This window comes from Phyllostomus hastatus, unplaced genomic scaffold (genome assembly GCF_019186645.2).
Source record: "Phyllostomus hastatus isolate PE091 unplaced genomic scaffold, TTU_PhHast_1.1 phas_contig_86, whole genome shotgun sequence".
NCBI lineage: Eukaryota > Metazoa > Chordata > Mammalia > Chiroptera > Phyllostomidae > Phyllostomus > Phyllostomus hastatus.
In genome coordinates this window covers 12,287,690-12,299,185 of record NW_025333977.1, presented here as the reverse complement: position 1 = coordinate 12,299,185, position 11,496 = coordinate 12,287,690, and positions in this window count along the sequence as shown.

The following is an 11,496-nucleotide window of genomic DNA, read 5'->3' as shown; positions in this document are numbered from 1 at the left end:
TTGTCACAGCTGCCTCAGCACCACTTTGATACTGTCCTCTCCCCAGGAAATGAGCCTCAATGGTGAAGGGTGGAGGAAAACACAGGAATTAGGAAAAATAAAATTATTATGTCAGTTTTTAATAGCATTCCCATTACATACTTACATAGCCAATTTATCTCTACTTAAGGGGGCATAAATATGAAATAATCTAACTTTTTCTTAACTTGTGCTGTGATGTTGTGATTTATAACAGGAAATATACTCATACATTTGGTCTTTGATTCCAGGCACAGAGGCCCTTAAACCCTTGGAGTTTTCGAAGTAATGACAGTAATAAAGGTGTCTTTTTTAGGCTAATGAGGTGCCTTTGGAAAGCAAATGAACGCTCACTTCCCTTGGTGGATGAAATAAGTTCTGACCTTCGGTCATTGAAATATGTCATATAAAATGTCAAGGTCCCTTCTAAAGATCTTGTGATCCTATGAAAACAAGGAAAGAAGAAGCAGGCAGATGATTAAAACTCATCTCTTACCCTTATTTTTGAGAGAATTAAAGGTTCTTTTTCTCTTAAGTTGGTCTCTTATTGACCAAATACTTATTTTCTACAAGTTAGCAATGACTGGATCATTACTTTTCCCTTCCTTCTAGTCCATCTTCTGTTTAACTTTCTATTTTAATTAGTATCTTTACTACAAAACTAGTTCCTGCCAATGAATTTGGGCACCATACTTGCGATATGTAATTTTAAATGTGGCTAATCTGAGTGGAATTTGTTCTTATAACTGTCTCAGTATGCAAAGCTCTGGTGATATCCAAGAATCTTTTCCCTAAAATGGTTTTGGATGTGTGTGATTAGGTAGCCTACGCATTTAAAGAAAAAAAAATGCTTGTTAGCATCTTTGCAGAAATATCAATTTAATAGTAAAATGCTGCCTCCTTCTGGATACATTGTGTCCGGCATGATAAGCTTGTAATGCTGCTATAGGAGTATGTCGTTTTACAGGTAAAATTTGTTTAAAGAATTAGAATTCTCAATTTTTTAATTAAAAAATAAAATTAGAAGCTAAAATAAACCTTGAAAGATTACCTAAATTTTTCCTCTGGGGCTATAAAGCACCTACACTATCTATACTATATAACTGAGTTGGTTATCTGACTTTCTTTTTAAAAATCTCTGAACAGTAAACTGGGAAAGTAAAAAAATAGATGATAAAAATTACAATTAGTATAATATTCACCTTTACGTTAGCCTACCTTACTCAACATTCGGTTGGTGGTGTCATTTATGCATGCACACATATCACACTCCGTGCCTGGAAAAATCTGTGTCGTCGTGTGTTGATGCAATGAAATGCCTCAGAGTTCTAGCCTTAACTCTATAGCCAGTGGTCCTGTGAATGTTGGCAAGCTGCTTAATATGTCTGAGTGCCAGCTTCCTTATCTGCATGCGGAGGACAACACACCCATTGTTATCCCCTCAGAAACACTTTGTGAGGCCCTTTGAAAGCAACAAGCACTCTGCAAGGTATTAAGCTCACTTGTTATCTTTAAAGATTTAAATGATCAAATGCCTGAAGGGAAAAAATAGAACCAGATTTGTGATGAATGAAAAGAGAAATATTTAATGATGTCTTATTTATTGTATAACCACAGCTAGTTTGGTTACACTCAAATCAATCCAGTCTCTATTGTTTGGAGAAGAGTTGGAGGAGGTGACAAATAACGCTAGACCACAATTATACACAAGCCAATGGACTCTCAGTTCTCCAGGGACAGTACCTCCCCTCGGAGTAGGGCCCCATCACTCACTTCATCTTTGCATAAACATCCCCAAACCCTGCCTGGGGCCCCAGGCCAGAGTGATCAAGTGCTGACTGTGCCCTGGTTCTATTTAAGGGACCGTCATAATTCTCCAAGGATCCTTCCACCAAAACAATACTACCCAAAATCCAAACCTGCTAAGAGACCAAAGGACACCCCAAATATTCTGATCCCTACTCAGCCTCTCAGTAGTGGGCATGCAATTTAACCACCTTGTGCCTTGATTTTTGTCTATAAAATAGGGATAACGATAGTACCTACTTCGTTAGGCTGTTGTGAAGATCACATGAGTTATTACAAGCAGGGCACTCAGAACAGTGTCTGGTATTTCAATACATGCTAGCTGCTGCTGCTACCACCACTATTATTATCACCACACTAATTTGTTTGTCCATGGCATTCATTTACAAACAAATGATACGTCTCCCTCATAGCTCTTCAATTTTCTGAGACTGAAGGTTGCTCCTTTAAACCCCCTGGCCATCAATATTTAGAATTTTGTTCCTATACTAGTTACCTAACATTACATATACACTTCTTTTTATTTTTCAACTACAAAGTAACAAATTATAACTACTGGTGTTATTTAATGACTTACTAGCCAAATCAAGCAACAATTATTTGGCAGCCATATAAACAGATGGGGCCTAGAATAAGAGCTGGAATTTATGCACATTTCAAGCTGTTAAATACTTTTTTAACGATAAGGAAATACTCCATTTCACTCCAAGAGCAGAAGCAGCTATGACATCCTCTATTCAAAACTGTTTGGTAAGTCGGCTTAAGAAAAATACTACAAGGCACCAACGATGTTTTGATTGAGGACTAAAAACGGCACTTGGCCACTAGATGGCATTTCAATTATGTTGTAGCAGATTTCAGCTCACACTCGATCTAGTTAAAACCTTAATTGCGGACTTCCAGCAAGATGGAGGAATAGGTGGACGCACCGTGCCTCCTCTTACAACCAAGATTAGAACAACAATAATTTACAGACAGAATATCACTCAGAACTGATAGGATTTATCTGAATGGAAGTCGGACAGCCAAGAAGTTGAAGTAAACCCGTACATCCAGACTGGTAGGGGATGACGAGACAGGCGGGCGCGGGGCTGGCGGGGGGTCGGCGGCACGCAGGTCGGCGGCACGCGGAGGTCGGGGAAAATTTGGCGTGAAATCGGTGCAACAGCCATCCGGGGCGCAAGAACACAGCGGTGATCCCTGAGTAAGCAAGCTGCGGCTGGCGGACCCTGTGGGGCAGCGATTGTGGACCAGGGCAGAGCTCGCAGCCCAGGATCCCAAGGAAGGGCCTGAGCCTGGGAGAACGAAACTATCGCCATTGTCCCCTCCGGCTCCCGCCCCCGCCCACACATATAACGTCACAATCTAGCGACCAGGGTGCCCAGCCCCGGGGAACACCTAAGGCTCCGCCCCCCACCGTAACAAGAGCGACCAGAGACAGGGTTAGACATAAGACATGTATCCAACACAACAGATCAGTCCCCCAGGACTCATCCTTTTGAGCAACCAAGAAATAGCCAATCTATCAGATGCACAGTTCAAAACACTGGTGATCAGAAAGTTCACGGAATTGGTTGATTTTGGGTGCAATTTAGATGAAAGGATGCAAGTTACCATAAAAGAGATGCAGGAAGATACGCGGAGGAGAGCCAATAGTGAAAGGAAGGAATCTGAGTCTCAAAACAATACAGTGGACCAGAAGGAAGATAGAATCAACCAAGCAGGAAAGCATGATGAAATAAGAATTCAAAAAAATCGAGGAAAAGCTTAAGAGCATCCAGGACACCTTTAAACATTCCAACATCCGAATTATAGAGGTACCAGAACAGGAAGGAGAAAAGCAACAGATGGAGCACGTATTTGAACAAATAATAAAGGAGAACCTCCCCAATCTGGCAAAGGGAACAGTCTTCCAAGAAATCCAAGAAGCTCAGAGAGCCCCAAAGAAGTTGGACCCAAGAAGAAACACACCAAGGCACATCATAATTACATTAGCCAAGGTAAAAACGAAGGAGAGAATCCTAGAAGCAGCAAGAGATAAGGGGACAGTAACCTACAAAGGAGTTCCCATCAGACTGTCAGCTGATTTCTCCAAAGAGACCTTACAGGCAAGAAGGGGCTGGAAAGAAATATTCCAAGTCATGAAAGACAAGGACCTACATCCCAGATTGCTCTATCCAGCAAAGCTCTCATTTAGAATGGAAGGGAAGATAAAGTGCTTTCCAGATAAGGTCAAGTTAAAGGAGTTCATCATCACCAAGCCCTTATTTTATGAAATGCTAAAGGGACTTATCTAAGAAAAGAAGATAAAGAAAAGACATGTATAGTAAAAGGACAGCAAACACACAATTATTAACAACCACACCTAAAGCAAAACCAAAAGAAACTAAGTAAACAACTAGAACAGGAACAGAACCACAGAAATGGAGGGCACATGGAGGGCTAGCAGCAGGGGGGTGGGAGGAGGAGAGAGGGGGAAAAGGTATAGAGAATAAGTAGCATAGAATGTAGGTTGATAATAGATAGGGGGAGGGCAAGAATAGTACGGGAAATGTAGAAGCTAAAGAACTCATAAGAATGACACATGGACATGAACTAAAGGAGGGGAACGTGGGTGGGAGAGGGGGTACAGGGGGGAGGGGAGAGAAGGGGGGAAATGGGACAACTGTAATAGCATAATCAATAAAATACATTTAAAAAAAAACCTTAATTGCTTTGCACTTGGTTCAAGCCCTGGCGGTTCGTGTACTTTGACACTATGGGAACTCTCAGGAGTTGGCAGAATCAGAGCTTAGGAAAATCTACATCAGGTTCTGCAGCTACAGACATTTAAAAAAAGCAGTAATTTTAAATTTCTGCCTGAAACCTTCAGATCAGATTTTTTTTAACTGAATTATTTAGGGTGAGATTGAGGGACTGGATCACTTATGTCTTCTCAGTTCACCCGTGTAACATGACGTCTTAATAACCACAGCAGCGTAATTCGCTGGTGGCTGGTCTCCACTGCCCGTGGACACCTTCACGCGTGGCCTCTACCGTGTTACCGGGTCCAGCAGCCTAATCACACCTGTCGTTTCCTCTTCAACTAATTCTTCAGAAAGGCCAGCTGAGGACTTGGGAAACAACCCAGAGGAGAAATAAATTGAATCTAATCCTCAATGAATAAAAAGATTGTTATAAAGGAGAACAGTTAGGTCAATTTTTTTTTCATTTCCCACAAGGATATTAGCAGGGAAACATTTTAAATTTTAACAGGGAGACTTTAAGATAGCCATAAATATGAAATAAAACAGGTACTAAAATAAACTACAAAATAAATGTGTGTGTCCTGTCAATATAATAAAAGAGACACTTTTATCTGGGGAGATTTTGAATAGAGACACGAAGGACTGAATAAGCGATGCTTTCTAGCTCTTTTCCCTACATTTCAGAAGGTGCCCAGTCAGATTTAAAGCCTATGGTGCTATGTTCAAGTTGTCCACTAGATGGCCCTAATACACACTGAGTTCCTTTAACCAGTGGAACATTTATTCCTATGATGAAGTACGGCAAATTTAATTATATATCTGATTGAAGCTCTCTTCTAAGAAAAAAACCATGCTGTGACCATCTAAAAAAAGTTTAATAACAAAGAATTGTATCTATGCAAAAATTCCATTTCTTTAACCTGACCCTTTCTCCTTTCTGTCATTAAGCCCTTAGGACATGAGATTCTGGTCAGCATCAAACAGTCCTAAGAAGAAAGCCTCTGCCCTGGCTGGTGTGGCTCAGTGGATGAGTGCTGCCGGCCTGTGAACCAAAGGGTTGCTAGTTCAGTTCCCAGTCAGGGCACATGCCTAGGTTGCGAGCTGGGCCCCCAGTGCAGGGGGCGTGACGGGAGCCCTGAGAGGCAACCACACATTGATGTTTCTCTCCCTTTGTTAAAAAAAAGAAAGAAAGAAAGAAAGAAAAAAGAAAGAAAAAGAAAAGAAAAGAACAAAGCCTCAGACTTATTGACCACAGAAACAGAGGTTTGGTCAAACTAAAGATGACGCCTTGACTGCAGCTGTGTTCAGCCCTAGACCTGTGAAGGTGGAGACCCTACAGACCATACTCACAAAACCAGACAGAATGACGCCACAGCTGACATTCAAGACCTGACACAATGACCACTGCTCCCTACCCTGGACCCAAAGAATCAGTAGAGCCCATAAGCCCAGCCCTCTTAATAACCGTGACTAATAATTTCTCCTGTACATAGTCTGTCCTCATGCAGCCCATCAGGGAGCTAGCTCGGTTTCAGAGCACTAGCTTACCTGTGTCTCCAAACTCAGTGCCCTTTCCTTAATTCTGCGCTCTTTGCTGCAGACTCCTTCTGGAGTTTTATTGGGTTTGATGCACACAGGCAAGCAGACCCCTGTAGTCCGGTGACAGAACTAGCTATGAAAAAAGATGGAGAATTAAACTCTCCCAAATGCCCCTCAAAAGACAGAAAAGGAAAGCAAAAGTTATAAATTCACAAGGAAATAAAAAATGGGAGAGAACAAAACAGCAGACCTAATCACATTTTTGGAAGCTGGCAACGAGGGGCTGTGTGTGACTAATGCAGGAAAAAGCTGAAACCCAAGCACCAACAGAGGGGGACAAGTGAGAAACAAGCCTGTTCCACACCAGAACCCTGGGGGCTCAGAGATCAAAAGAACCCCCTACCCCCAACCTCTGACCCCTAAACACCCCCACCCTGGGCCCTGAAAGGCAGAGGCCAGAATATAATTTGGAGAAACCTACTGTCCATACAAGAAATAACCAAACCTGTAGAGAATTTTTATAAGTTTATTTGAGACAAACTGACAATATATGCCAGCAAGTAAGCAGTACCTCAGATGCTCCAGAGATGAAGTTTAGTATTTTTATTTTTACACAATCAAAATTTAGGAGGGAATTTAGGGAAGATAACATGGAGGTGGTAGAAGCAAGGTGGGGACAGGATCACAGGACACTTAACAAGAATTTGTGTCCCTTTGTTCGCAGGCATTAACCTTGACGCACAGAAACAAGGGACAGAGCTTGCTTAAGGCAAAGATAAACCACTAGAAAGTTATAGGCCTGTACTGTAGGCATGAAGAGTTACAGCCATGACTACTTACCTGCCCAGTTAGGAATTTATGATCAGATCACCGCGTGAGGTCACGTTCCGTAGAATCTGCCCCCCTGCCCCCGCTTTTTTTTTTTCCATCCACGCTATATACCAGTCTGCAAGACCTCCGGCTCCTTTGCCTACTCACTTCCCAGAAAGCTGTCAGACCTGGCTGGTTCGCTCCGTCCAAAGCTAGAAAGGGATGGATCCTCTGTGTACTAACACTGGGCAGGCCCAACAGAAGTCGGCTGGCTCCTGGCTTCTTAATCCTCCAGTAAAGCTCAGTGCTCATCAGACTTCACCCTTCCCACCAAAATCAGATTTTTCAATACTCGTTCTCGAATACAGGCAGTCAGGACCAGCAGATATTTAGAAAAACTTCCAACCTAAGAGGCATAGTCCAAGCCAAAAAAAAAAAAAAAAAATTAGGAGAAACAACTTAGACAACAGAAGAAAATTTCAAAGAAACTAGCTAGTATTCCCTGAAAAAGAAAAACTAATGGACCCAGGATACCCCAACAAGGTGTTATTAAAACAGTTTTTAAAAAGGAGTAGGAGCAATCAGAGAAAAAGAAAATGCTGTGAAAAAAAGTATAACTAGAATAAAAACTATTTCAATAGAAAGGGTAGAAGATAATTTTTAAAAACTTCTCATAAAATAAATAAAAAGGAAGAAAGTAAGAAAAAATCATAGGAACACTAGGAGATAAATCCAGGCTCCTCAACATTAGAGTAATAGAAGTTCCAGAAAGAGAAATGTGAATAACTCAAAGGAAGAAAATTACGGGATAAATAGTAAAAGCACATTCCTCCAAATTGAAAGAAATGAGTTTCCAGATTGAAAGCCTCTACCTGGTATCCAGCCCACTGAGAAAAGAAAAAACAAATCCAAGGCACATTATTGTACAATTTCAGAACATAAGGGATAAGAAATATTCCTAAAAGCCCTGCAGGTGCAGGGGTGGGGGTGGGGGAGACATAGTCAGACACACGGAACAAGCAATCAGACCTATTGAAGGTCTAAATCACATTGCAAACTGAAAGTCAACAGAACAATGCCTGCAAAATATTAAGGGTAAATTATTTATACACCCAGAATTCTGTACCCAACTAGACTCTCAATAGAGTTTGAGGGTAGAATACAGATCTTTCCAGACATGTACATTCTCAGAAAACTTACCTTCAATGCACCCTCTTCCACAGAAGCTACTGGAAGATGTTTTCTACCCAAATGAGTAACTGAATCAAGACAGAGGGAGACCCAGGGTCCGGGCCACATGGAATTCAACCTAGAAGAGAGGTCAAGGAAATTCTCAGGTGGAGTTGAAGGGAAGTGTCAGAAAAAAAGCTGTTCTCTTGGTTATTGGCCACCCCAGCATATGCAGAACTTGTGTGCATGGAGATGTTTGGGAGGGCATCTCCAAAAGGAGAAAAAGTAGAATGAATAGATGTTCTCCTTTATTTGATCTTGCCAAGATGGGATTTTACTATTCTCTTGGAAACTATGGACATGAAATAGTGTAGGGATAGATATATTTTAAAAACTAAGCAAACTTTAAAAACAAGATAATGTGTGATCCTTGACTGAATCTTATATTTTTTAAAAATTAAAGCCATAAATATATTACTAGGACTGTTGGGGAAATTTGAATAGAGACTATATATTTAAAAATATAGCACTGGCTGGTGTGGCTCAGGGGACTGAGTGCCGGACTGCAAACTGAAAGGTCACCAGTTCAATTCCCAGCCAGGGCACATGCCTGGGTTGTGGGCCAGGTCCCCAGCTGGGGGCATGCGAGAGGCAGCCAATCGATGTATCTCTCACATGTTGATGTTTCTCTCCCTCCCTTCCTTTCTATCTAAAAATAAATAAATAAAATCTTTAGGAAAAAATGACTGTTTCAATGTCAGTTTTTTAAGTAAATAGTGATGTTGTGGTTAAGTGTACTCATATTTCAAACCACCAGTATGGTTGAAGAGAAAAGAAACTGCCTAGCAGGGGTGTCCAACCTTTTGGTGTCTCTGGAGAAGAGTTGTCTTGGGCCACACATTAAATACATTGTGACACATAGTCATACACACAAAAAAAATCTCATAATGTTTTAAGTAAATTTATGATTTTTTGTTGAGCCACATTCGTAGCCATCCTGGGCCTCAGGTGGGCCACAGGCCTTGGGTTGGACACCCCCGATATGGTAAAAGACTCTTCACCAAAAGGTGAATCTGAAGAAATGAGTGCTTTCCAGGTGGGAAGAAGGGCATTTCAGGCCAGGGGAACATAACGTGTTGGAAGGCACGAGGTCAAGACAAAGCGTGGTACTTTTCCAGTCGTTTAACAGGTATTGGATAAGGGCCCACTTATCCACTGGGTGTGTCCAGCACAGCCCCAAAGCAGTGAGACTACGGCAGTAACTGAAGGAACTAGGCCCCCTGCCTTCAAGGAGAGCCTTTCTCATAGTGGGTGTGGGAGGAGGGACAAAAGGCGGAGGCAGATAGCAATGGTGGAGAGTGCCTTCCAGGCCGAGCAAACTCCCCGCAGAAATGTCCTGGGGGAAGTACACCCCATTCCACTGGAAGTACTGCTGGGCAGCCAGTGGGGCTGATGAGGAGTGACAGAGGGGCAGATAACAGAAGCTTCCAGTGCTTTTGAGAGGTCAGTTCAGGGAGGCTTGTAGGCTCACAGGACATGGCATGGATTTTGGCTTTTGTTCTGAATTTATGAGCAAAGGGAAAAAATGAGCTGATTTTGGTGTTCAAATCCTCACCATCGCTTCTGTGTTGAGACTGGACTACAGGGGACTCTGGGTACAAGCAGTGAAGCCAATTAGGAGGCTACTGTGTCACAGCCGCTGGTGGGTCAAGAAAGATGAGGTGTCGGAATTTACCAGTATGTGGAGGTCATCGCGACCTCGATGGGAATGGGTTTGGTGGAATGACAAGGGTGAGGCCTGGTTTGAATGGAAAGTGAAGTTGAGGAATACTGGGGTGTTTGCTGTGAAGAAGAGCAGAGAGATGGAGCAGTAGCTAGAGGAGATGTGAGAGAAATTTTTTGTGTTTTTATCTCATTTATTTCTTATTGAATGTCCTAGGGTGACAATGGTTAACAAAGTTATACAGGCTTCAGGCGCACAGTTCTACAGCACATCATCTGTACACTGTATCGTGTGTTCACCACCCCAAGTCAAGTCTCCACCTATCACCATTTAACCACCCCCACCCTCGTCTACCTGCCCCCTCCCCCCAGCAATCACCACATTTTTTAAAAATCAAAGCACAGGTTATGTACGGAAAAAAAATAATTCATTTGTTGACAATTATATTAACTGATTGTGTTAAAGAATAAACTTTAGCCAAAGTAAATGTGAAGATCTAATTAACTTTATTAAGCAATTCATGAATCAGCAGCATCTAATCCAGCAGCTAGAAGGGACCTCAGAGGGGCTGAGGGGTTGTACAAAATAGCAGGTTTATAGGCAGGAAGAGGATGAGACAAGAAAGTTAAAAAAGTGGATTAGTTCCGGAAATGTCACATTTCCTTAGGAAGGCAAGAGAAATGATAAGGTGGATTATTTCATCAGGGCTAACCAGGACATTCCAGACTGATTGGTTTAAAATTCCACTCCCAGGAGAGCCTGAAACTGGTTCTGAAGTTAGGTTCGGTATTAAGTCTTGGTGGGGCGTAACATAAGTGACTCCCTTTTGGGTCTGTAGTTTCTTTTTAGCAATTGGTCATTGATCTTCAGCACAGCAAAAGGACAGCCCTTACCTAGGAGCATGGACAGACTAGGAACAGAAATGGAAGGGAAAGCTGAGTATTCAGCCCAGATGTGGATGGAATGGAGCTGAGGTGCCGAGAGCTGGAGACTTTCTATTTGGATGGTTTCTGTTTTCTTAAAAAAAAAAAAACTAAAAGACTGAGGATCAGGGAGAGGTATCAGAGGTTAAAAGAAATAAGAAAAGGTATGAAAACAGGTTACTAGGAGAGTGTGCATGTTATCCAGAAGGGTTATCCAGAGAGGATGAATGTTCCAGGGAAATGAGTAGTTGACAGACAGAATGAATGGTCCACTTGGGGTGGAAGTCATGCACTTAGAGTAAGTCCAGTTGGCACACTTGAGTGTTTTCCTGCAGCTGTGGTATGCTGAGTGGGTTAGGTTGGGAGCTGAGAGTTGTGCAAGGGAGTAATTATAATGACTGATCATGAAATTCAAGCCACGTAAGGAGAATATTGAGAAATGGTGTGGGGTCAAAAGGACTGTGAGAAGGAGGTACCTGCAAAGACTGGAGGCGTGGAGAGAGCTGAGGTTAACACTAGGATGCTGTATCACAACATTTAGAGCAGGTCTATGGGAGCTGAGCAGCTGTTGTGGGGGGAGGCTATGGTTCTCGGGAGAGGGCAGGTCAAGGAACAATGAGGGCTGGCCATTGGAAGTTCACCCACTGGCTGTTGAAATAAGGAGTTGCTTCAGAGAAGAGCAGTGAGCCTACAGATTAGAATCTTCAAAAAATGAGGGGGAAGGACCCAGGGATTCATAATGACTGCATTATAGAGGAGT